The sequence below is a fragment of the Varanus komodoensis genome, unplaced genomic scaffold (assembly GCF_004798865.1).
Source record: "Varanus komodoensis strain SLA01 unplaced genomic scaffold, ASM479886v1 scaffold10, whole genome shotgun sequence".
Lineage (NCBI taxonomy): Eukaryota > Metazoa > Chordata > Lepidosauria > Squamata > Varanidae > Varanus > Varanus komodoensis.
Window position 1 is genome coordinate 7,309,655 of NW_025335269.1, and position 27,950 is coordinate 7,337,604.

Consider the following 27,950-nt stretch of genomic DNA (forward strand, 5'->3'; position numbering starts at 1 on the left):
GCCATTCCCCAAAAGGGAGAGGGAAAGGTAGGTATTGAGGTGGAGGAGAGGTTCGCCCATCCCATCAGCGTTGACACTTTTCATTTTCAAAGCGACAATGACCCTGTTGGAAACGCTGCTGGGGTTGTTGCCTTCCGCGTTGTTGTCGCTGATGGTATTGCCTCTGCGGAGGCTGGTACTGGTAAGATGGACAGGATCAAGCCCACTTACGTTTTGGTTGTCCTGGCAGTTCCATCTGTCTTGCCGTCATGCGGGACTCATGGATGGCTTTGAGTTTATGGTCCGTTCGTGAGTGGAAAAGACCGGAGCCATCGAAGGGCATTTCTTCTATGCGCCTTTTCATCTCATCAGGGAAGTTACAATTCCTCAACCAGGTGTGCCTTTGCAGCGAAATGGCCCCGACTAGAGTTCTTGAATCCGTATCCACGTGGTGGCGAGCTGCGGACAATTGTTGAATGGCCATCTGCATACCCTCTTTGATGAAGGTCCTAGCCAAATCCCATTGCTGGGAGGGAGGCAACGACGTTGTTCAGCCTTTGCATAATAAAAAAACTGATACCTGGCCAAGGTAGCTTCGTAATTGGACATACGAAGGCCGAGTCCCGTGGCCACATAGACCCAGCATGCCAAGGTATCAATTTTGTGCTCCTCCTTATCCTGGGGGGTGGTATGTCCCCTGGATTCCCTGCCTTGAGATGATTCCACAACTACGGAGTTTGGCTTGGGGTGGTGGAGCAAAAAGGGGTATGTCGCCCTCCCGAACGCGATACATAGACTCATATCTTCATACGGTGGGCTGGGTGAGATGTGGGGCTCCTCCAGTGATGCTGGACCCTGGGATGTTATCGCCACATCAGGGGAGGTGGAGTCCGCCTCGGAGTTGGAGACAGGCCTGAGATAGTATGGGTCCAAGGAAGAACTGCCCGGTGAGGTGGGACGTTCAGGTTCTGCGCGTCTTGAGGTAGATGGAATATCCTCGTGGATGTAAGGCGGTGAACGATCTCTTGGTTGGGGATGAAATCCAAGGGAGTGGTAATCTCCCCAGCCCAATGGATAATCATAGTACGGCCAGAACCATCCCTCTTCGTGTCTTTCATCCATATGGAATTGAGGTGGTGGTGAAGAGGTGGGAGATGGGTCCCGAGCTCTAGTCGGAGACATTGGAGTCGGTGATCGAGCCATGGGAGGGGAGTCTTGAATCTCTCCGTCCGAAATAGACTCGTGATGAGGTTCCTCAGGCCAATCAATGGGCTGGCCCTGTTGAGGAGTAGGTTGTACCGGAGACCCTGGTGGGGTAACCTGCATTGCCGCCTGTAGCATCGGTACCGATGGTGTTGGTACCGAAGCTGTCGTCGGGATCGATGGAGCTGACGAGCCTGAATCCTGATGCCTCTTAGGCTTTTGAGCCGTTTTGGCTGCTTTATCTTTCTTCACCTTTTTGTAGGAAGAGGAGTGATCCAACCCGCCATGCTTCCTTTTCTCCCGCTGTTTACGCGGAGGAGAAGGGGATCGTTGGGCCCCAGAGGGTGAATTTCCATCATCCGATGGGTGCAGCTGAGGCATGGGCAGCGTGGTCGTAGGGCGTCGCAGTCAAAGCAGAGGCTGGGTGCTTAGCAGATGGAGCACGAGAAGGCCTGGGCTTTGCAGCGAGCTGATCAGACTGCATCAGCGCTTGATCCCATAGGAGTTTTCTTAAACGATTCTCCCTATTCTTACAGGCCTGCTTGGTGAAAGCAAGGCAATGGCGGCATTTATCTGTTCTGGGCTCCTCGTCGAGGCAAAGAAGGCACAAATCATGAGGGTCCGCTGGGGACATTTTGGACCCACATTCCGCACATTTGCGGAAGGCCACCTGCTGCACCATCATAGAAAGAGAAGAAATAGAGGATAGTAAAGAGGGATAAGATAATATTTTTGTTTTTTTAGTAAAGACGAAGAAAAAGAGAAGGTATAACAAGGGAATAATAACTTGGAGTAATAGTAATGAAGAGCAACAAGAACAATAAGAATAAAATAGCAAATACTGAAGTCAGAACGAGAGATGTACAGGCACGAGGCACAGTGAACGGCGATTGCAAAAGACTGAGCAAAATGGCAGACACTCTGCTCTATATATATTATGGAGGGGGAGGGGAGCGGAGTTTTCCCACCATAAACCATTAGCTTTCAATCTTTCTGCCTAGGCACTGCGCAGGCATAGCACCCATATGTATGATGCACAGAGGCCACGACAAAGAACTTTACCCTCCATGAATTTATCTAATAGCCTTTTAACACCACTTAAGTTACTGTGCATCATAACATCTCATGGCAGCAACTCACATAAATGTATGTGTTGTATGGAATACTTTCTTTTGCTTGACCTAAATCTCATGCACATCAGTTTCATTGGATGATCCTAAGCAGGTAGGCAATAGGTTTATTGTAGTAAGCCATAGACCATTACAAATTTACAGAGCCATAAAATACAATTTAACACGGAAAACCATAAAACTGATATAACAAGTTAACTAAGACTTGAATAGTTAAGAAATAAAAAATGAAAAGAAACAAAAAGACTGGACATGTATCAGGAAACTACGGTCCTAAGTTTTTAATACTATGAAAAAAGGTAATATTTCCCCTTTAAAAGTGTTGGTTGTATTAGATGTAGTTTTTGTGGTTTTTTATTAAACTTTTAAAACAATGCATTGGATTAGAACTTCTCTTAGAAAAGCCATTCAGAACATTTAAACTGTAAAGGAAAATAAGCAGACAAAAGGGATAAATGGCATCTTTTATATACATTCCTGTTTAAAATGTCTTTTGTTGCTGAAGAACCCTGTATAGAATAAAGAATCCAACGTAAACTTCAAGTCTCCTTTATCTATCACTTCCTTTTCATAATTTAATTAAGCAACAATGTATTTTTAAAGCACAGCTCCCATTTCTCAATTTTGCGCATGCTTAAGACAGAAGGCTATTTTTTGCTTTTGAAGCATGCAGCACTCTTCCTGGTTGTGTGTGTTTACTTGTTTGTGGAACACATATTGGGCTTTTATAACATTAAAAATATTTCTGCAAAATCACTCAGATTTTTTATCTGGAGAGGAAGCAGAAGCAGAAGACATTGGGATATGTCTCGTATCCTAGAACGTATGCCTGAGATCAGAAACAGCTCAATATCCTGACTAACAAATATTTTCCTTTAGTCCTGAGGTCTATTTATATAGTTTGCTATTGTGGTATCGCAAAAGGAAGCTTGTATATGGGACAAGCCTAATTCTGACGTTGGTTGTGAAGCAGCTGTTCCGACAATATTTCCTTGTGTGAACATTTGGAGTATTAGAAATGAAGGTGGATAGGTAAAAAAAGAGGAAACTGTCACTAAATGGTGGGTCTTACTATGGTTCATGGGATGGCGCTGAGTGAAAAGTTTTCACAAAAACTTCTGCTGCTTCTTTCTATTGAAAAAGCTTTAATCTCTGTGTAAAGCACTTTCCACTCTGATTGTATTCAGAAAGAAGCATGCAGCATTTCTTCCACTGGGCAAATGTCCCCCTCTTAGGTGATGAGGAAATGACTGCAGCATTTTGGTCTGCTGGAAATTTTAAAGGAAACCAGTCCAGGAAGCTGGAAAGTCCCTCACAGGGGCACACAGAAGAACTCAATTATCCTTCATTGACAATGTGTGTTCTTTACTGAGGAGCTGCAATATGGGTTGGTTCCTGCTTTCATAGTCCATCAGTTAACTCAGGCCTGCCCAGTAGCATTGTCTTTATGCCTGTGGGATTTTGAGGGGGAGGGGGAAGTCTCTTGAAACTATTCCATAGCCAATTCCCCCCAATAGCTATGATTTTTTTTAAAGTGTGCATGCACTCAAAACTGCAAAGAGTGTTAGAGAAGTTAAAAGCAGTTGACAGATTCATTATGTTATATGCTTCCATGGACTGGAGTCCACAGCACTGGATGTATGACACCTGGCAACTCAGTGGGTCTAGAAAAGGGCCAAACAGCCATGAAATGGTGGCAGAGCAATCTTTGCTTTGTATAACTTAAATTAATACAAAATGTATTAACTTCATCACTGATTTGAAATAACACACATCCTATCCTTGATACTTTCATTAACACCTGTACTGCGAGGTCCCATCTCCCTGCTGTTCCCAGAGATGTTGCATGGTTCACTCCACAGACCTTTGGAGCATTCCATTTAGCACAGCAATGCTTACTATGTGGAATCATATTTTTCCTAAGATTAGATATGCACCAGCACTTGTTACTTTTAGGTGCATGTTGAAGACACATGTGTTTGTGCAAGCCTTTCTTGTGTGGTTTAGTTTACCATGTAATGGATATATAGACAGCCTCACTTTTTTCTATTATTTGTATACTATCACTTTGAAATATCTAGATGTGACCAGTTTATAAATGCAAATGCATAAAAAGATCAATAGTGGAGAAGAGGCCTTTGTCTCAGTGCAAATCTAAATGATTGGGCACTCTTTGAAGTCCATTTCAGATTAACACTGGAGCATCCTATGAGTTGCAGAGTTCTCCCACTGGATCTGAACCTTGCCATTTTGTGTCATATTTTGTATTAAAAGACAAGTCTGTCATGTGAAGACATCAGGAAGGCAGTGCTGCCAGTTGATGGGAGGAAGAAGGCAGAAAGCAAGTGATGGAGCCCTTGATTGTACAGCTGAAGTTATTAGGCTAGTATCCAGGCTTATTTCGGGATCTGGTCTGTGTGTTTATGTGCCTTTTATGTGGCCTATTGTTGAGCACCTGTTTTAGATTAGGAAATTGTCTATAGGCAAGGACAGGCTTACAACCACAATTGCACAGATGTAGTTACTTTAAAAGAGCTGTGCTTTTCCTTCCTTCCTTCCTCCTTCCTTCCTTCCTTCCTTCCTTCCTTCCTTCCTTCCTTCCTTCCTTCCTGTGAAACATTTAGCCTAATCTTTCAGTCATTGCCAGCCAAAGTAAACCAGTCCAGTAAATGTTAATTGGCTGCCCTTGCCCTTGTCTCTCCCAATTAGTCCCATTGAAAGAGGTGTCCAGAGTACCATCTTGTCCAACTTTGACGGATGCATTTCAATTATTGCAGCCTGAGGATGTGGACAAGGTGCTTGGTTCTTTTTGCACCACTACCTGCTCACTTGATCCTTCTCCATCCTGGCTCATTAAGACATCTAGCCAAGGGGTTTGCATCTGGGTGCAGGTGGCCATCAAGGCCTCCTTGAGAGAGGGGATGGTCCCAGCCTCTCTCCTAAAAAGCCGAAGCTGGACCAGGTTATTGCCAATTATAGGCTGGTGGTAAGCATGCCACATTTGGGCAAGGTGCTTGCGCAGGTGGTGGCTGAGCAGCTCCAGGCACTATTGGATGAAACAGAGTAACTTAATCCATTTCAATCAGGTTTCAGGCTGGGATTTGGAATGGAGACTGCCCTGATTGCCTTGTGAGATAACCTTTACCAGGAGAGGGACAGTGGGAGGGCAGCCCTGCTGGTTCTCCTGGACTTTTCAGTAGCTTTCAGCACCATGAACCATGGTGTCCTTCTGGACAGGCTGGCTGGGTTGGGAGCTGGGGGCACTATCCTACAGTGATTTTGCTCCTAGATGGCTAACCATATCCAAATGGTAGTGCTGGGGGACAGTTGCTCTTCCCAGTGGCAATTACATTATGGGGCTGCTCAGGACTTTATAGTGTCCCCCATGCTGTTCAGCACATACATGAAACTGCTGGGAGAGGTGATTTGGAGGTGGGGCTGAGGTGTCATCAGTATGTTGATGACACCCAGCTCTACATCTCCTTTTCATCTAACCCAGGTGAGGCTGTTTCCACTCTGACTTGCTGCCTGAACATAATAATGAACCAATAAAAAGGGCCAATAAAATGAAGCTCAATCCAGGGTGAATCTGGATTTTATTTGCACTGTTTATTTTATGTAAGCTGTCCCGAGGCTCAGGCGATGGGACGGCATACAAAAATTCTAAATAAATAAATCCAGATCAGACAGTGGTGCTGTTGTTGGACAATTTGTCTGCCCAGAGGGTGGGCATTCTACCAGTCCTGGATGGGGCCATACTCCCCCTGAAGGACAGGGTTCATAGCTTGGGAGTGCTCCTGGACCTGAAATGATCACTTGAGTCACAGGTGAACTCAGTGGCCAGGAGCAACTTCTTTCAACTGTGATTGATTTATCAACTATGGCCCTACTTGAACAGGCAGAGCCTAGCCACAGTCATTCACACTCTGGTAACCTCTTGGTTGGACTACTGTAACATGCTCTATACAGGGCTGTCCTTGAAGATAGTTTGGAAACTTCAGCTGGTACAGCTCAAGGGAGCACAGCTACTGGTACAAGCAGGACCACGCACCCATGTGACACCAATACTTTTATCATTGCAGTATCTTTTAAAGTGTTCCATGTATCATCTTATTTAGTTGCCGTTTTTGGAGCCTATGCATGCCAGCTAGCTAGCTATGCTTTCATTAATACAGAGTGACCAAGCAAACTATGTTGCACCCTTTCAGAAAAAGGTCAGAAGGAAAAGCTTTTGGATCCCAGAATCTAACCCATTCTGCCTGAGAGACTGCGTTGCGCAATTGCTATTGTGCACTCTGCCTTTTTGAACCTGAATGGTGTCCAGGGGACAGAAGGGTGGACAAGGGATGCTGGTTTTCTGTCCTTTTGAATGCAGTCATTCTCAGCACTTGGGGGCAAGGGAGGGGATGGTTCAGAACAAGGTCAGGATGCTGGACTCTTGTTGAGCACCGAGCTTGCCTCGCATTTGAGCACTGGTGCTGACAGCTCTGTCAGCTTGCAGCCGCAGCACCAGCAACTGCAGCAGGAGCAGTTCAGATTACAGCACTCGGTTTGTCTGGTGCCATTTTCAGCAATTGGGGTCTGAGGTTTCCATTTCAAAATCAACAGCATCCTTCTCATGTGATCTGGGAAAGAACTTTTTTCCCAAGAGCCAGGACTTTCCAGCCACTTGTTGCCTGCCACCCTTTTTGCTGCTACATTCCCTTATTTCCCCCGTTTTTCTTCTGAGGCACTGGTATCAGTTACCATTCGGTGAGTTCAATACACAGCAGCAGTTCTTTATTCATCCATCCATCTAGTGATTTTGTAGCTCATTCTTCTCTGTAATAGCATTTTTACAGGAGCCTACAAGAAGTATGAGGTGGTCCCTGAAAGTACATAGACATGCAGTCTGTTCTTTGATTCTAGCAGATTGCACATTGTGGCCCCACTGGGCATACATGTACTAAAGACAGCACAGGATGCTGGCTGTCTACAAGCAGGGCACAAGCGTGAGGGGTGCTTTCCATGCCCAATGTGTGAATGGTACCCCCACTTGGGGGGCGGGAGGGGGTGGATCACTGCTTTTCACTCCAGGAGCGCCAGATGGGAAGAAGGACAGCGTCAAAAGAGAGGAGCCATTCTAGGTATCAAGGCAAACTTAGATTGTCCTGTTTGGGGTTTCACCTGCTCATTCATGGGAATACAATTCAAACCATTATGTTTAGACACAATCCTTGAACATATGTAGAAATCTCAATGCACAGGACACACTGCTATATGAACATTCAACTGGTACCTACCTCCTGCATTTGCTCAGGTTTTCCTCCACATTACGTGAGATATCAAATAGCAATGTCTTCTGCATCTTTCCTCATCTCTCCCTTCACAAGTGGGCATGCAGTCTGACTGGTGCTTGAACTTTAAGCAGAGCATTACTATGTTAATCCATTTGTCATTTTCACCGTAAACTCCTAGTGCTCAGGAGAAGACATTTCATTGCAGGGTGTTGCATCTGTCCTCACCCCTTCAAAAAAGCAGGGCTCAGAGAATCAAACTTCAAATGTATGATCTCATCCTTAATGTGCTTGCCAAATTTCTTTCGGATATCTCAAGATTTCGGGGAGATATTACGCTGGAAAGACGTAATGTGAAACAATTGAGCTAAAACAAACTTCACTCAGCCAATGAAGTGTCCTGTCTCTAATTTGCTGACAGCCTCAGCAGTGGGCTAGTTCACTTGGAGACCTCGCATGTCAGTACAGTGAGCCAAAATGGACATCACTTTAAAGGCCTGGTTAGCAGTGACATCTTTTTAATAAATTATTATTTTTACTCTAGAGGGCCCTACTCCAGATCTGAACCTGGGGGAGGGGGGTTAAGTCTTTTCCTCCCAGTCCAGACGGGGAGTGTACCTACATAAGAGTAAACATTAAAAGAGGCATAGCTATTAGCTACATCTTTAATATAATGTCTGCTTTGCCCTTTGTTTAGTAGCTCAGGAGAGGTTTGTTGAATCAAATAGCAGAAGAAACTTCCCCAATTTGGCACCTTTCTGATGAGATAGAATACCGTGTCCATGATTCTCAGCAGTGCTGGCTAGGGATGATGGATGTTGCTTTCCAACACATCTGGTGAGCATCAGGTTGGAGAAGAAGACATCAGCAGGTGTTCTATACCAGTCTAAAATGTCCTGTTGGCAGGGATACAAATCTCAACACAGAAAACAGCTTTCCTTTGCAGCTAGTTGAACAAATGGTTGCTTCCTTATGTGAAATGGCTCATATTACTATAGTTGCTGAGTCAAGGTAAGCGACCACCCCATCGTGGTTATCAGGGATGTTATGATCTTTCTTGTATAGTTCTTCTGTGTAATCTAGCCACCTCTTCTTAATCTCTTCTGCCTCTGTTAGGTCCCTGACATTTTTTCTATAATCATGCCCATCTTTGCATGAAATGTTCCCTTCATATCTCCAATTTTCTTGAAAAGATCTCTAGACTTCCCTATTCTATTGTTTTCTTCTATTTCTTTGCACTGCTCATTTAAGAAGGCATTCTTATCTCTTCTAGCTATTCTCTGGAATTCTACATTCAAATTGGTGTATCTTTCCCTTTCTCCCTTGTCTTTCCCTTCTTTCCTCAGCTATTTGTAAAGCTTCCTCATTTTGACAGTCATTTTGCTCTCTTGCATTTCTTTTTCTTTGGGATGGTTTTAGGTACCTCTTGTACAATGTTGCGAACCTCTGTCCACAGTTCTTCAGGCACTCTGTCTATCAGATCTAATTCCTTAAATCTATTTGTCACCTCTACTGTATATTCATCAGGGATATGATTTAGGTCATACCTGAGTGGCCTGGTGCTTTTCCCTACTTTCTTCAATTTAAGCCTAAATTTTGCAACAATACGCTCATGATCTGAGCCACTATCAGCTCCTGCTCTTGTGTTTACTGACTGCATAGATCTTTGGCTGCAGAGCACATAGTCAATCTGATTTCCGTGTTGACCATCTGGTGAGGTCCATGTGTAGAGTCGTCTCTTAGCTTGTTGGAAAAGAGCGTTTGCTATGACCAGCATGTTCTCTTGACAAAATTCTGCCAGCCTTTGCCCTGCTTCATTTTGTCCTCCAAGGCCAAACTTGCCTGTTATTCTGGTTATCTTTTGGCTTCCTACTTTAGCATTCCAATCCCCCATGATGACAAAGACATCATTTTTCATGTTATTTCTAGGTGTTGGCCTTCACAGAATTGGTCAACTTCAGCCTCTTCAGCATCAGTTCTTGGGGCGTATACTTGGGCTACTGTGATGTTGGATGGTTTGCCTTGAATTTAAACTGAGATCATTCTGTCATTTTGGAGATTGTATCCAGTACTGCTTTTCCTACTCTTTTATTGATTATGAAGGCTACTCCATTTCTTCTATGAGTGCTTGTAGCCAGATAAATTACACAGAAGGCAAAGATCAGTCATTCTATAACAATGCAGCAATTGGTGTTTCTACTTTGCATCAGAAGGTGAGCATACTTACCATGGGTTTCACAATAACAAACAGCTAATTTAGAATTAGCAAATTCTGCCAAGCACCAAAGTTGCATTAAGTGTGGCTTCGGTTATGCAAGCAATCCCATTTGCTGAATATATGAATACAGGTGGTGGAAATAGGTCCCTGGAGTTGGTTCAGTCTTGTGTAATATAGCGGTCATTCAATTCCCCTCCCCTCTGTTTTTACAAGTTACTTTTTTCAAAGGGGTGAAATCTATCATGGTTTTGGATCTGAAAGCACTATAAACTTTTAACAATGGACCACTGGTGCAATCAGCATTTCCGCTTCAGCATGAGTCATACCAATGCTTCATTGTGTTGCTAAAAGCTAAACATTTATTTGCAAACCTCTGACATGCTAGCCATGGGTGTTAGAAGGAAATAACTTCATTTAAAAAAATACCCTGCTCAAATTGCATCAGTTGCTAATCCCTTTTTCCCTTCTGATGCGGGATGACTTGGAAAATAATGGGGAATCCAGTAAGTCACTTCTTCTGCTTCTATGTATGCACCATCTGTTGCTGAAATGTTGCACAGATAAAACACTGAAGTCATGAATAATTACAAGATAGCCATGCAGGGACCACCATTTTTGAATAAGATGTTTCCAAATTTTGAAATTGTGTCATATTCACACCTTATGCATATATGAAATTGTCAGTACTCATGTACAGTTCATGAGTCTTGGAGAAGCAGTTCCAATTGGCGTAATCAGTAATTGTGTTACATTCTGAAAAGAAGATGCCATGATAATGGTTGATAATGGTTCCATGATACTAGACGTAGTCTCTTGCATTAAGAAATACATAATTCCACAACACAGCTGATCATCTCTTTTACTTGTAGATACCTTGACCCTGATCCAGCTAAAGTTAGTAAAGTTGTGTGAAAGATAGTCCCCTATTTCTGACTTTCCATTCCCTTGATCTCAGATAACAATAGACAGTCAATGTAGAGTCTAAGATACCTGATGTACTCATAAACCAGAAGTGCATTCAAATATGCAGCCAACTGAGGTTGCCCTCTAGGCTTTTAATGGAACACACACTCAAATATACTCTCTCATTCTTATTAACACTACAGTGTTAACATAGCCAGTACTAGGAATTTGCAAATCAACAGAAGTGCATGTTTGCCAGTCCCAAAGCCATCTTGAAACTTGTTCTAATTTTCATGAAAGACTATGTAAAAAACATTTTGGAAAGTTTATAACGCCTGGTGGATCATCCCTACCCATATTACAAAGGGCTGCTAAATCATACCTATCATTTTCAGAAGCTATGCCAGTTTTATCTTAGTCAAGTGTACTATTTCATGTGCTCAATAATCCTGAATCTTTTCTACCAGGTTTTCTGTGTCAGATGTTAGCTTAACTAACTTGCAATTTTCTGAATCATCCCTGGATTCCATTTAGAAAACCAGGGTAGTATCAGCTATTTTCTAATCTTCTACTAGAAAGACATGTTTAGGCTGCAAGTTATGTATGTTTCTCCTGCCAACCTTGCAGTTCGAAAGCATGCAAATGCAAGTAAATAAAAAGGTACCACTTTGGTGGGAAGGAAAACAGCGTTCCGTGCACTTCGGTGTTTAGTCACACCGGTCACATGACCATGGAGACTGTCTGCGGACAAATGCTGGCTTCCTTGGCTAGGAAACAGAGATGAGCACTGCCCCCTAGAGTCAGGCATCACTGGACTTAATGTCAAGGGGAAACCTTTACCTATGTATTTTTGTTAGATCAGCATTTTCATATTTGAAAGAATGCTATGTATAACTTGTTAATTTTTAATGTATGTATAAGCCCCAGAATATCACCTCTTGTCACCTTGATTTAGCTCATTTCTTCAGACACCTTTTCTGAAAAAATCCATTCTGACAGATATCTCTCCTATAATTCCTTGGTGAAGACAAAAGCATCTCTGCACTCTCTCAATACTGTAGCATTTCTTTTGGTCCATTGCCATCTAATAGCCAAACTGCCTCTATCACCAATGTTATGCTGCAGACTTATTATTTCTTATTGTTGGTCCTAATTTATTTACTGATACGCTCCTTGAATCATCATTATAATTATCATTAATTGCTTGCATTATGATCCAGTTACATTTCAGTAGCCTGTTTGCATATTGTTTCTTTGTTCTCCGTATTGTACCATTTTCTGAAGAAAGCCTTCTCCCTTAGAGATTCCTTGACTTATTGACCATGCCGGCATGTTCTTGGACTTGGTAGTACCTTCCTAACCTGCAGTATACAGCTTGGCTGAAAGTATATTTTTGTGATTTAAAGTAACCTCCAAACATCATAGAGGCATTTAGACTTTTTATTCACCTTTGAACTACCTAGCTATGTTATACTAGGTAGGTGTTTCAGATGTTTTGAACTAGAACTCCCATAGACCCAGCCAACATGGCCAAAGGTCAGGGATTATAGGATCTGTAGTCCAAAACATCTGCTTATCCCTATGTTATCCCTTTAAAGTCCTTCATAGCCTAGGATTTAGCTGCAAATTCATGTAAGGCCCTGTTCAAGATTCTTCCACTTATGCAAAGATCAGAATGGCAGCAAGGAGGAGCATGGCTGTTTTGGGGACATGTGAGAATTTTGTTTCCATTCATTTATGACCAGAACTGACTTAGCTCACACTCCCAAACATGAGCATGATCACATTTTGCAGGTAAAGCTCACACATTCCCAACTTTGCTACACTCATTTGCAAAATGCGTTCTTTAGAAAACCACATAGTTCCATGCTTTCATCCATAGAGGAAAGGATGAATCTGGGTATCTATATTAAAAATGTGCGTCCAAATGCAGTCTTTTCCTGTTTGGAGCAGGGAGAGTTCATGACTGGGAACAGGAACTTTGAGATGGAGCCTAGAGAACTTTGCTGAGTTTGAGTCATGCTGAATCTCTAGGGCTTCTTAGAAATCTCCCAAAACTCTGGAAGGAATTCCCCAAGGAGATATGGCATCCCTTGCTAATGTCTGATAATAATGTACAACTCACCGTTTCAGGTGTTATTTTGGAATAAGAATGTGAGAAGTGCCCTGTTGGACCAGACCAATGGTCTACCTAGTCCAGCATTCTGTTCCCAAAGGGACCAACTAGCTGCCTGTGGGAACCCTACAACCAGGATAAGAGTACAACAGCACCCTTCTGTCCATGCTTCTCAGCAACTGCTGTATCTGGCTTTGATACTAAAGATGGTACATAGCCATCAGAATTGGTAGCCATTGATAGCTTTATCCTCCATGAATTTAACCAATCCCTTTTAAAGCAATCCAAACTAGATCTTCTACTGGTAGATTCGGTAGTTTAACTATGTATTGTGTGAAGAAGCACTTCCTGAATTTCCCACCAACTAGCTCCGTCTCTCACCAATCTCTGTGCCCTTTCTCAACAATATATTTATTTTCGTCCATCTCTGTCATGCCCCCCACACTTGCCTTTTTTCTGATCAAAAATTTCACTTGCCCTTTTCTGCAGTTTTTACAACTCTACAATATCCCTTTTTGTGTGTGGGACATAGATGTTAAATAGCAAGGGGGACAAAATGGAACCTGCAGTACTCCATGGCAGAGTTGCCATGGCACATAGCCATAGTCCCCCAGCACCACCTTCTGGAATCAGCTGGCCAGGCAGGAGCAGAACCACTGCCAAGCAGTGCCTCCTCCTCCCAGAGACCAACCTATCCAGAAGGATACCATGGTTGATAATACTGAAAGCCACTGAGAGGTCCAGGAGAACCAACAGGAATGCACGCCCCCTGTTCCTCTCCCTGCACAGGTCATTGTACAGGGCAACCAATGCAGATTCAGTACCGTAACTGGGTCTAAAACCGGACTGAAATGGGTCCAGATAATCAGTTTCATCCAAGAGTGCTTGGAATTGTCCCACCACCACCTGCTCTAACACCTTACCCAAAAATGGAACGTTGGCCACCTGCCTATAATTGGAGGCCACCTCTGGATCCAGGGATGCCCTCTTTAGGACAGTCCTGACCAACACCTCCTTTAAAGGGGCAAGGACCTGGCTTTCCCTCAGTGAGGTGTTGATGACCTCCTGGATCCAGGTACCAATCCCGTGTTTGGCTTTAGTAAGTAGCCACAAAGCACAAGGGTCAAGTAAGCAGGTGGTTGGACGTACCAGTCCAAGCACCTTGTCCACATCATCAGGCTGCATCAACTGGAATTCATCCAACAATGTTGGACCAGACAGGGCTCTGGTCATCTCCTGTGCTGGATCCTTATCAACTGTGGAGTCCAGTTCATGACGAATCTGAGTGGTTTTCTCCTTAAAGTGCTGGGCAAGGTTGTCACAACAGGCTATCAATGGTGCCACAGGATCTTTTTTAGGGCCAGGATGTATTAGGCCATGCACCACTTTAAAAAGCTCCACTGGATGGCACTGTGAGGAGGCAATGGAAGCGGAGAAGAATTTCTTCTTCGCCGCCCTCACCACCACAGCATAGGCTCAATAATGAGCACGTAAGCGTGTTCAGTCAGATTCATCCCATGTTTTCCTCCACCTGCACTTTAAACATCTCCCAGCAGCCCACTTCATCACCCGTAACTCAGATGTATACCATGGAGATGAATGGGCTGTCCTGGTGGGAGAAAATGCTTAGAAGTGATTGTGTTGATTGCTCTGGTCATCTCCCCATTCCACAGTTCAACCAGAGCATCAACAGGAGCACCAGCCTTATTAACTGGAAATCCTCCAGAGTCCTCAGGAATCCATCCAGATCCATCCGGCTCCAAGGGTGGGCCATCTTAATGGGGCCTGCACCCTTACAGAGAGAAAAGCCAGCCCCGAGCTCAAACCTCACGAGGAAGTGATCTGACCATGGCAAGGGAGTCAAATAGAAGTTTCACTTCCAGATCACCATCTTCCTGCCCTGTTGAGAAAACCAGGTCCAGAGTGTGACTCGTTCATGGGTTGGGCCTGTGACATGTTGAGACAGCCCCATGGCCATCATGGCGGCCATGAAGTTCTGAGCTGGCCCGGGCAGAACAGTCTCGGCATGCAGATTGAAGTCCCCCAGGACCAACATCCGTCAGCTCAGGCAGGGAGTCTGATGGGCAGAAGGGTGCCTTTAGGAGCCTTTAGGAGCTTCTCACAATTCTTTCTTGCAAAGGAGTTTAAAATGATAAAATGGTTTGCTGAGCGGGGGGCGGGGGGGCAGTTGGGTGATGGGGCTGGCATCCTTTTTAGAATACTGCTTGTAAGCTGCTTGGAACAGTGAGCCAGGCAGAATACAGCTATTTTAAATGAAAAAAAAATTCTTCATGGAAACCAAAACTTGGAGAGAGCAGCTTTTCCATTCACATCAATGATACAGTAGGAATATATATATCTACCAAGATAAATGCTTCTCCATCTCTCATAATTCAGGATCATCCAAGAAAACTGACCCGCAAATGTTCAGGAAAGATAAAAAGAAAAGATGATTTCAAAAAAGGAGCAGGACACTTGTATGATTTACTGCTGCAAGTTATGGTGGTGGCTACAAGCATAGACGGCTTTAAAAGAGGGTTAGCCACTTTGTTGAAAATGGATGTAGGACTGTGACTGTACAAATCTAGCAAGTCCTTTTTCCCATTCCTCTGCCATTCTTCCTATCCATCAGCCAATGTGGGGCAACCCAATAGCACATTTTTCATAAGTAATCAAAGTTGGAAACCACTCCCCATTCATCGTTGGTGGCTGTTTACTTCTCCTTCTCATTCTTTTTCTGCCTGTCCTTTTCTCCAATATTTCCTGCTGGTATTCCTGTTTCCTGTCTCCCATCTCATGGTTTGGTATGGATGTGTGACCTCTCTCATCTACAAGTCCCTAAACACACACACACACATTAATGTTTTGCCTGAAATGTCAGAACCATGACATAAACATAGAATGTTATCCTATTCTATGTTTTATCTGCCTTGCAAGCTGCCTCGAGGCTTTCTGTGGGTGCAGCCTAAAAATCTTATAAATAAATAAATAAATAAATAAATAAATAAATAAATAAATAAATGTCCTGTTTTGCCTGAAATGTCCTTCCTTGCTATCTGTCCACACACTCCCTTTGGCTGTTTAATTTTTTAAAATAAAATAAAATAAACCGTGTCTTTAGAAGCTACTCCTCTTATGGAGCAATCTAGGACACCTTGACAGTGTTTCTTGGGCCAAATGATGGAACAAATCCATCCCTCTGAAACCAAAGGTAGTGCTCCAGCCTCGGAGGAGAGGAACATCCTCATCCCCTGTGCCTTTCTTCCAAGATCAAAACTCTGACCCAGAAATGAGGGAGTTTCTCGTGGTTTGTGAGCCGCCTCGAGCCTTCGGCGAATGGGGCAGCATAGAAGTCCCCTAAATAAATAATAAATAAACATGGACCAAAATACTGTGGAAAATATAATGTGCTTGACATAACTAACCTTAAGGCCAGTTCATATAGTTATGCCAGAGTTGCAAGCAATGAAGCAAGAGGGTAGACGTCTAGTGTTCAGGTGGAGGAAAACTTGCCCTTAATCTGATTGAACATGACTTAGTGCCCCTTATCAGGCCTATTCCACAGCAGTGAAGATGGCAAAGAGGCACTTCTTTGCCACCTCCATACCATCCTCAAAATATTGTTCAGTGGAACTCTTCCACTGGTTCAGGGTCTTCTACATGCTAGGCCTAAAAGATATTCTATTGAACCTTTGGTGACCTACCACAACAAGTTTGCATGATACTTTGAAGCCCCTTGGATTTGTTGCAAGTTGGACACCACAATGATTCCGGTTCCATCGGCAGAGGCATCCAGTGCCCTATCTGGTTCCATCTTGCTGGATGAGTTTCAGCTATTGCAGCCCAAGGATGTGAACAAGGTGCTTGGTCAAGTCTGACCCATGACCTGTTTACCTGACCCTTGTCCATCTTGGCTCTACCTCTCATTCTCATCTAATCCAGGTGGGGCAGTGACCACTCTTAACCGGTGCCTGGGCTCAGCAATGGACTGGATGAGGGCTAATAAGCTGAAGCTCAATCTAGACAAGGTGAAAGTGCTGTCGGTGGGCAGTCTGTCTGCCCAACTGGGAAATTTTCAACCTGTCCTGAACAGGGTCATGCTCCCCCTGAAGGACAAGGCTCATAGCTTGGGAGTGCTCCTCGGCCCCAAGTTGCCAATTGTTTCACAGGTAAGCTTGGTGATCAGGAGCACCTTCTATCAGCTTAGGATGACTTTTATTATTATTGCTCCTTATTTGTTATGCTCTACCGCGGCGTGTATTATATAATCTTGAATTTTATCTTGCACATTTGATTTTACTAACTCTGATTTTACAGTTTAATTCTTGTTTTATGGTTTTACGTTGGTTCTCCATGGGGGTTTTTTGTAAGTCACCCTGAGAGATTCTGGGTTATAGGGCAGCATATAAATATGATAAATAAATAAACTCAATAGCCACAGCATGCTCACTTCTGGAAAGATGTCGGGGCCATAAGGAATGACATGGAACTGCCAATTCCATGCAATGCTGCCTCTGCACAGGGAGAGTATACCCAGCATGCACAATCTGCACAATTCTCGCAGCCCTTGAGATTCATGCAAAGGGGGTGGCTGTGTGTGCAGCTGCTACGTGGAGGCAATTTTTCTATATAATTGCTGGAGAGAGAAATGTGTTGGCGTGAGAGCTCCGAGCAGGACAGTTAACAGTATGAACTCACCATTCCTTGCTGCATACCCAAGCAGCAATTAAAAGTAAAAATCCCCGGAAATTTTCATTTTCTTTCTTTTGTAAGGAACAAAATGGCACAGACATAGAGAGCATAGTATTGTTTAGCAGCCACACTTTTTAATACATGATGCTGCCTTTTACTTATTTATGCATGCATGCAGGTATTTATTCATTTACAGGCTTATTAAGATGTATAAAATTTATACTTAACAAAAAATAGAAAATCATATAACAGAGCAGTTCATAGAACACAACATCAGACACAGGAAAGGCTAGTAAAACACATAGCTCAGATTTATTTATTCATTCATTTATATTAAATTTACAGACCACAACCTATAGCCCTAATTTAGGACTCTATGGGCAGTGTACATTCCACTAAAATCAACAATAAAATAAAAGATTCCATAAAATACAGCAATATTACAATAAGGACAAGTATAGCAGCTGAGAACTTCAATTAAAAGTTCATTAAAATACATACATTATAAAATATATCCAATAAGAATTAATCATTAAAATGCCTAGTAAATAGAATAGTCTTTGCCTGGCTCTAAAACACTAATAATGAAAGGGCCAGGTGAACTTCTTTGGGGAACCTTTTCCAGAAGTGCAACCACTGAAAAGGCCCTCCTTCTGTTTCTAATCCCCCCTCACCTCTTTGGGGAATGGTTCTTTAAGGAGAACCTCTGACTCAGGTAGGTACATATGTGAGAAGGTGGTCCTTCAAGTATCCAGATCCCAAGCTGTTTAGGAATTTATGTGTCAAAACAAGCACTTTAAATTGGGCCCAGGCCTCAACTGGATGCCAGATAAAGCATCTACCTGGCAAATCACTAGAAAAAAAGGATCCTTCATGATCCACAGGCAGACAACCTACAAGGGGGACATCTGGGCTTCATGCATTAAGGTAGTCCACAGTTTTTGTGCAACCACCAAGAGGGTCCTCTATCTTGTCCCTGGCCACCATGCCGCCACCACAAATGGGGCATAGAAAAACACCTCTCACCTAGATTTTAATGAGTAGGTAGGCTGATAGGGAAGGAAGTGGACCTAAACTATTTAGGGCTTTACAGGTAATCACCAACACTTTGAATTGTGCCCCAAGGCAGTGGCAACCAGCATAGGCACTGCAACATAGATGTGCAATGATCCCATGGGAGAGAGCCCACCAATGTCCTTGTGACCTCATTCACCTGAAAGTTCTGGAAATCTTCAAAGTTAGTCAGATGTGGAGCTGATCGCTTCTACCATTAGGCAGGATCAGGCACTTCAGGCTACACAGAAGCTGTACAATGCACATCTTTATTGGAACTTCACAGCTAACAAGACAGTGCCCCTCTAAAAGCCCCCTAGCACGACTCTGCTCATATAAAGCCTGGGTTGAACCCAAACTAGAAACTTCTCCCCAGTCCTTCCCTTTCATTCAAGCTGCTGGCTCTACCCTTAGGGTTCTCACTGGTGGAGAGCGAGCTGGTGGGACCTACATAACCCCTCTAACTGAGTGGCTCATCTCTCCAAATGCTTCATCATGGGGTCAGGGACCAGGCAGGCAACAGCTCTCCCTGCTCTCCTGAGTCTCCTCTCATCTCTTCCAAAACATGCTTGCTCTCACAGTCAGCCTGGAAAACTGTGTGCAACAATCTTGATGGAGCTTCATTTGATCTTCCTGCCCGCCTGTCACCTCTTCCTTGGTGTCCTTCTCTACAGAATCCAATAACACAGGCTGTTGGAAAGTTGGCAAAGAGTGAGCCCTTGGCCCACTCACCACACAGGCACAGTGGTTATAGCGGCCTAACCCAGTTAAAGGCCCTTCTAGCTGCAACTACGAACAAGGCTGAATTCAAGAGTATTCCCAGACTGATTACACTTAGCCAGACCATTGATCTATCTAATGCAGTACTATCTACTCCAACAGGAAGCAGCTGTCTAGTGTCTCTAGCAGGAGTCCTTCTGACCTCCACTACCTGCAATTCTTTATAAAACTTAAAGAAGTTGCAACTCTAGATATCTTTTTTCACTGAGTGCATATTCCTTCCAAGTGTCCAGGAGACTCTGAAGATCATGGGCTACCTAACCAGTTAATTCAGTACACAGTTTTCTACCCATGCTGATCATGGATCTCAAGTATGTCCTAGTCTGTTTATTCTCTGTCACCTGCCCATCCCCACACAAGAGAAAGAAGTGAATGATGAATCACTAAAAAAGAGGAAATGCACCAGCCCAAGGAGGACAAAGGAGGAGACCAACCCACATAAAATTTGCACATGGTAATTTATAAGCACAGATAGAACATTAGAAATAATTCTGAAAATTTTAATAGAGATCTGCTACATCTCCTATAGTGACCAGGTGACATGTGTAACTTGCTCAGTGTGCTGTCCAGATGATCTTGATTGGCAGCGGCAAGACTCAGCTCTCCCTGCTTATGGGTCTTTATCTTTAAACTTGACTTGGACAGGATGCTTTCAAAATAGAGACCAGGCCTCTGGCAGCCCTTCAAATGGGGGTGGGGAGGGTGTCCTGCCACACACTGCATATTCAGCAGCAGCATGGGGGCAAATTTTATTTGCCAGGAGGTACATGTGGGTGGCATTTTCTCTATGCTTACTCTAGATTCTATCAGGAGTATTCTGTTCTTGTTGCAGCTTCCTAGCAACTGGTATTCAGTGGCATGCTACGTTTAAACCATCTAGCCACCAGAGAAGCATGAAAGCCTTCCCCCATTGAATTTACATTGTCTGTCTGTCTGTCTGTCTGTCTGTCTGTCTGTCTGTCTCCATGGACACTAGCAGGCATCAGCACATCTTGGGCTGCACCTTCCAAATGTTAATCATGTGTTGTCTGAAGAAATGGCTCCTTTTACCCTGGAGATACCACATTTATTTGTTCATAAAGTCTCCAGCTATGAGATAAACTCCATTAAAATCCTTATCCATTTTTCACATAACAATTGTGTCCAGCAGGCAAATAACTCTTGCAGATATCAGCATTCACATATTATGACTTATCTCATCCTTTCTATTGACAATGGTAGTCCCTTAAGGACCCCCATTAATAGCACAAAATGCAGGCACATATCAGTTCAATATTATTTATTCAGGTTTGCATTTATATGTGGACTTGCAGTCAAGTCATTCCTGTACCTTTCTTTTTGGCTTGCAACACAAAGACATCTGGTGTTTTGTTCAGTTTCCTTTTTACAGATTTACTAATTTCCAGGAGTGTATTGCCAATGACAATGTTCAGTTCCCACACTCAGAAGTAGCAAAGCAAGTTGTATCCTTATACATTAGCAGTACAATCCATCTTCCATCAAGTCACATTTAAAACCCCTTGTCTTCCATTTTGTTTTAATGTAGTCAAGTAATAACCAAATATGTTACCTTATTTCTTAGAAGGCATAAGAATAGCTAGATGCCTTAGAACAAAGTTGAATTTTCATGAATTTCATTGTTCAGTCCAAATCTACGCTTTTGATGGAAGATTCGTCTCCTTCACCATATAACAGGTATGCAAACAGAGATGTCTTTTCAGAGATGGGATTGCAACCAGATTTACAATGGATTGCCTGCAGTGGCACATGTAGACTTTCCCATCCCCCTCCTTCCCATGGCAGTTTCTCCAAAGCACTAAAAACTGTACTCAGAAAGACAGAAAATCCTTGCTAAAGGAGGCAAGCTGTGGTGTTGAAGGGAAGGGATCCCCCCAAATAGGGCAGAGGAACCTTCCATGAGCTTAGTCCTCCTTCTTATGGAAGGCAGATCCTGGCTCAAATCCAATGTAAGCAGATATGTGTCAAATAGACTTGGAAATGACTTTGATATTTTCATCAAAAGTTTAGTCCAAATCACATGGTCTAGAAGAGGAGATTGGGAACTGAAAACTGAACTGCTGTTTTGGTTCAGCCCTATGAAACCATGTGGCAGACAGAGATTTTTTTCTTCTTTATAGGAAGCAGGGCTGAATTTGCATATGTAATCATGTTTTGAGAATCCAGTAAACTCAGGCCACTTATGAAAGTCCTGGATTTTCTGCTCTTCCAATGCACTGACTACCCAAGAGCCCTTATTTTCCTGCAAATTCCCAGCTAAGCAGACGCAGCCAGACACCATTTAACATTGCCAACATTATAGACCCTATAAACATTTTGTCTATGCTCTCAGTTTGGGATTGGAGGTTATACAGTAAATTTGATGAATTGACCTATTTAAGAACCCACTTCAGCAATGACCTTTACTAGAGCAATGTCTGCGGTCTTTGGGAACTCTCCCAGGTCCTGTAGAACCTGACTGATCTGTTTTATGCTACCAGAAACCCATGATTATAGTGTTCTCCATATCAGATATCCTTGGACCTCACCCAGGTACCAGCATGGACTCCACCCAGAAGAGGACAATACCTGTTGGCAAATTCAAAATGGAAATGTGGCAGACCTAATTTTAAAATGCTATTTCCAGATGCAGATAAGATCGCTGGGTGAGAATGTCATCTTCAAATGCCATCTACATTATTCCTTCACTGAGAAGCATCAGAGCAGAAAAATACATAAGAATTTCTATTTCTGAGTTAAATCTGGCTTACCTTTGGGGCAACTGTTCATTTTGTTTCCCTTTGAAGGGGAGAGCTGCCATTTTATGGGTCAGCTTTACAAGACTCCTGCTTTTGCCTGTCTAGCACCAGAATGGAAGCATCACCTCTATAAATGGATACCTTCATGTGCTTGCTGCAGAGTCAATTATTGCAGAGTCCCTTGCCATTTTTGGCTGCTGCAGGTTCACAAACTCCTATATCTGCTTTTCCATCACCATTATAGTATACTTTCAGGTTGCAAGTCTGCCAAAGGTTCTGCACATTTTCATTGCCCCATTTCTTGGGGCCCTAACAGCTTCTCAATTAGGCCAAAGTCATAGTTGCATAGGGGTTTTTCCCCATTACTTAGTCCCCTTTGATTCCAACTTGAATAGTGGAATGACACTGGACATCCCTAATGCTCGTAAAGGGAAAATTGGACAATTGACAATGACTTATTTAATTTAGCTGTTCCAACATATGCACCCATGAATTCCTTGATATGAGAACTAAATGTATTTATTTAATTATTTGATTTATATCCTGCCTTTTTTCCTTTTTTAAAAGAACTCTAAATGGCTTGCGTCATTCTCCTCCTGCTGCTCTCAATCATATCCCCACAACAACAACCCTGTGAGATAGGTTGGGCTGAGAGTTTGCAGCTGGCCTCAAGACACCCGCTTGGCTGCATGGCTAAATAGGGACTAAAACCCAGATTGCCTGAGTTCCAGACCCATGCTTTTAACCACTACACCACTCTGGCTCTCCAGTATTTTTAAGATGTACTATTATTTATTAAAGTCTAATAAATCTTAAATAAATGGTTTATTTAGCAACAAATATTTATTATGACTGTAAAGAAGATCATCTACCTTACAAAACAAGTTCAGTTTTCAATGAGACCAGTCTAATAATACTAAAACTTTCACTGAGCAGGGTAAGTCACATATGTCTTGCCTACATTAGTGTCATCAAACAACAACTAATTGGAATCAGTTCAAGGTGGCGTAAGCTTTTCTTTTCCATTTAAAGATGTTCGAAACAAAAAAGCCCTCCAACATAACAACAATGGAATCATCTTATCCCTTCATCACAAGCTCAGTTATGTTTTGCTGAACTGTGGTAACAAATATTTAGGGTTGAAATCTGGACTCACTCACCTCAATGTCCCTACTTAATTGAACAGAAGATTACTTTTAATGCAAGAATAAAAGCAGGTTGCTTACCTGTAACTGATATTCTTTGAGTGGCCATCTGTGCAGTCACACATATGGGTGCTGCGCCTGCGCAGTGCCTAGGCCGGAAAGATTGAAAGCTAATGGTTTTGGCAGGAAAAACTCCCCTCCCCCTCCCCTCGGTAGTATATATAGAGCGGAATGTCCGCCATTTTCTCCAGTCTTTGGAGACTGTACATTCGCCACCCCATGGAAGAAGACGGCATAACAACCTAGTATGTACCGACCCATTCCCTTTCGGTACCAACGTTACAAGTATGAGGTACCGAAGCAGTATTATACGGTACCGACAACGAAACCACTCACCGACACCGAGCAGGGCCGGCAGGTGGGTTGTGTGAATGCACAGATGGTCACTCGAAGAACATCAGTTACAGGTAAGCAACCTGCTTTTCTTCGTCGTGGCCTCTGTGCATCACACATATGGGTGAATAGCAAGCTTACCAGAAACGGTGGAGGGAGGCATCGCTATTGAAGGACGGCAGAAAGAACAGCCCTCCCGAATGAGCAGTCTCGTCTGGCACGCACATCAAGACGATAGTGCTTCGCGAAAGTACAAGGCATAGCTCAAGTTGCTGCCTTACGGACATCCTGGATCGGGACACCCTCAGCAAACGTGGAGGAAGCTGAGACCGCTCTAGTGGAATGGCCCCTTGGAACAACAGGTAAGTCCAGCTTTGAGAGTTGGTACGCTAACGAAATGGTTTGAACAATCCATTTCGACAGCCTCTGAGACGAAACAGGCGATCCTTGGTCTCGCTCAGAATACTTTACAAAAAGTTTATTGAAATGTCAAACAGATTCCATGCGCGATCTATAAAAAAGCCAGGCATCGTCTAACATCTAAGGTGTGCAAGGACCTCTCGGCCAGGTTCGACGGCGACGGAAAAAAGGCAGGCAGCACAATTTCTTGGTTCAGGTGAAACGGTGTGGCAACTTTAGGCAAAAAAGTAGGGTCCATCCTCAGGACCACCTTTTCCTCGTGGAAATTTAAATAAGGAGGATCAATTCGAAGAGCACAAAGTTCTACAAGCTGAAGTAACTGCAACTAAAAAAGCAGTTTTCCATGAAACAAGGTGTAAATCGACAGTGGCTAACGGTTCGAACGGTGGTTTTGTAAGCGCCTGTAGGACAACTGAGAGACTCCACGTCGGCATAAATGGCCGAATAGACGGGTGTAGATTCTGCAGGCCTTTAAGAAATTTTCAAATAAGCAGCTGTGAAAACACCGACAGCCCTTGTACTACACCACGATAATGTGAAACTGCAGCTACATAAACCTTAATTGAGGAGGGTTTCAGTCCTGAGTGGTGCAGGTGCAGCAAAAACTGAAGAATGTTCTCAACCGATGCTGTAAGCGGGTTAAACGAGCTAGGTTCCGCGAAGGATGAAAAATGACGCCACTTCGCCATGTAGGACTTTCGGGTGGACGGTCTTAGTGCAGACTTGAGAATCCGTACAACCTCCGAATCCAAAGAACTCGGTCCCGACAATATATGCGTCGGTACTGAATCAGTGAGGGGAGTCTGACCAATCATGAGTAGAGGTACCTAGTGATCTATTAGATCCCTGTTCCAAAACAGTTCCTTGAGTCAATGAATCCTCCACGCACTGAGGTTCAATGATGACAGGTTCGGGTGACGGACGGCCCCATTTTGTTGGATTAACAAATCTTGTGTGAGCAGAAGGCGAAGGAAATTGCCCTCCGAGATCCGAAGGAGAGTGGAGAACCACGCCTGATAAGGCCACCAAGGTGCTATGAGTGTTCCCGTGGCATCATCATGCACGATCTTCGAGACGACTTTGGCCAGCAGAGGAATAGGTGGGAATGCGTAGAACCTGAGATTTGTCCATGTAATCATAAGGGCATCTCCCATCGATCCTGGTCCTATGCCCGCCCTGGAGCAGAACCTTTTGCACATCTTGTTTCTGTTGGTGGCCAAGAGATCTATGTCTGAATGTCCCCACAGTTGGAACAATTGGGTGCAAACTTGCTGGTTTAGTTCCCATTCACGGGTGATTGACATGTGTCTGCTCAAGGAGTCTGCCTCTTCGTTGTCAGTCCCAGCCAGATGGACCGCCAAAAGTGTTATGCCTCTCGGGATACACCACTCCCAAATGTCCATGGACAGGCTGGCCAAGGCAGTGGATTTTGTGCCGCCCTGCTTGTTGATATAGAATACCGCCACTATGCTGTCTGATGTGAACTGTATCACCCGTTAGTGAAGAACGGTTTCGAAGGACCGTAGCGCTTTGAAGATCGGTAACAGCTCGAGGTAATTTATGTGGCTCAGCGATTCCTGGCAGTTCCACATGCCTTGGGATCGAAGCCCTGCGCATACCGCACCCCACCCAACCAACAAAGCATCAGTGTATAGAGTCCTCATCAGGTGAGGGGTAATAAACAGGGTCCCCACATTCAGATTGGGTGGGGATACCCACCAAGTCAATGTCTGTAAAACAATGCGGGGTACACGAAGAAGTTTGTTTGGTGAATCTCTTTGTGGACAAAAGTTCTTGTTGAACCAGAGTTGAAGTGGACGAAACTTCAGCCTGGCATGTGGGACAATGGCGACTGTGGCTGCCATGTGACCCAAAAGTCTTTGTATGGAAAGCGCTGTGACTACACAATCTTGTCAAATCTGAGAGATGCAGGCATGGAGGCTGTCCTAATGAGCTTGGGGGAGGAATGCCCTCGCCACCATAGAATCAAGATGAGCTCCGATGAAGTCTATCACCTGTGTAGGAACAAGGGATGATTTTTCACTGTTAATGCAAAGTCCAAGGTTGTCCAATAATGTACAAACAGCATGAACAGCTGACAGTAGGGTTTCATGGGTCTGTGACACTATAAGCCAGTCAGCCAGGTAGGGGTAGTCGAAGATGAGCACAGACCAGAGCCATACATTTCGTGAAGACCCTCGGAGCCGTGGCCAAGCCAAACGGAAGGACATTAAACTCGTAAATGTCAGTTCCGACGGTGAAACGCAGAAGACACCTATGACTTTGGTGAATTGAAATATGGAAATAGGCTTCCGTTAAGTCAAGGGAGGTGAACCAATCCTCTCTCCTCAGCAGTGGAAGAATATTTTGGAGGGTAGTCATCCAAAATTTCTTTGGTTTGATAAATTTGTTGATATTCCGGAGGTCCAAGATTGGACGAAGACCACCGTCTCATTTCGGGACCACAAATATCTAGAGTAGAATCCGTGCAGTCCCTCGGAACTGGAAATCTGTCAAATCACTCCCTTCTGAAGCAGTTGTCGCACTTCGGTCACTAACACCGGGGAGCGTGGTGTAAATCGAATCGGGCTCGACGGAGGAACGGTATCGAATTCTATTCTGTATCCGAGCTGAATAATTGACAGGACCCACTGGTCAGATGTAATGGACTCCCAAATGGGGAGTCGGCCTTGCAGCTGTTCCCCAAAAGGGAGGGGGAAGGGTGGGTATAGAGGTGAAGGAGAGGTTCGCACGTCCCATCAGCGTTGACGCTTCTCGGTATCGAAACATCGACGATTTTGTGGAAAACGCTTCTGCGTTGTGGCCTCTGTTGGTACTGTTGCTGCGGCGGCTGATAGCGGTAGGATGGACGTGACCATGACCACTTACGTTTGTTTTGTCCGGGCAGTTCCATGCGTCTAGCCGTCATCCGGGATTCATGGATTGACTTTAACTTGTGATTGGTGCGGGAGTGAAAATGCCCAGAGCCGTCAAAAGGCATTTCCTCTATTTGCTGCTTCATTTCATCAGGGAAGTTGCAGTTTTGCAACCATGCATGCCTTCTCAGTGAGACAGCCCCCACAAGTGCTCTCAAGTCCGTATCCACATGGTGGCGTGCTGTGGATAACTGTTGAATGGCGACTTGCATCCCCTCTTTAATGAAGGTTCTGGCAAGGTCCCTTTGTTGCTCAGGCAGGGGAGCAACGATATTATTCAGCCTCTGCATAATAAAAAATTGATACCTAGTGAGGGTGGCTTCATAGTTGGACATCCGAAGCCCGAGTCCTGCAGCCGCATGGACCCTGCACGCCAGGGTATCAATCTTGTGCCCCTCCTTATCTCAGGGGGTAGTATGGCCTCTAGCTTCCCTGCCCTGAGATGATTCAACCACCACAGAGTTTGGCTTAGGGTGGTGAAGCAGGAAGGGGATGTCGCTCTCTTGGACCCGATACATGGACTCATATCTTTTCACCGTAGGTTGAGTTTGAGAAGGCAAGTCCCAGGGTTGCGTCATCGCCTGCCGCAGGGTTGTAATAAGCGGCAAGACGATTGCTGGTGATTGTTCTCCCCGAACAATGTCGTAGAACTTGTCGGTGCTCGGTTCTGGCTGATGTTGCACCTCGATCTCGAGCAACTGAACTAGTCTAGACATAAGCTCCCCGAATGAAATGTGGGGTTCTTTGGGCAATGACAGGCCTTGCGATGTAATCATGCCGTCTGGGGAGGTAGAGTCGGCATCCGAGTCTGAGTCAGGTCCGGGATGGTATGGTTCCGATGAGGAGGTCCCTGGAGAAGTGGGACGGTCAGGTTCTACATGCCGGGAAGTAGACGGCAGATCCTCATGAACAGAGGGCGAAGAGCGATCCTGTGGGTGAGGGCGAAATCC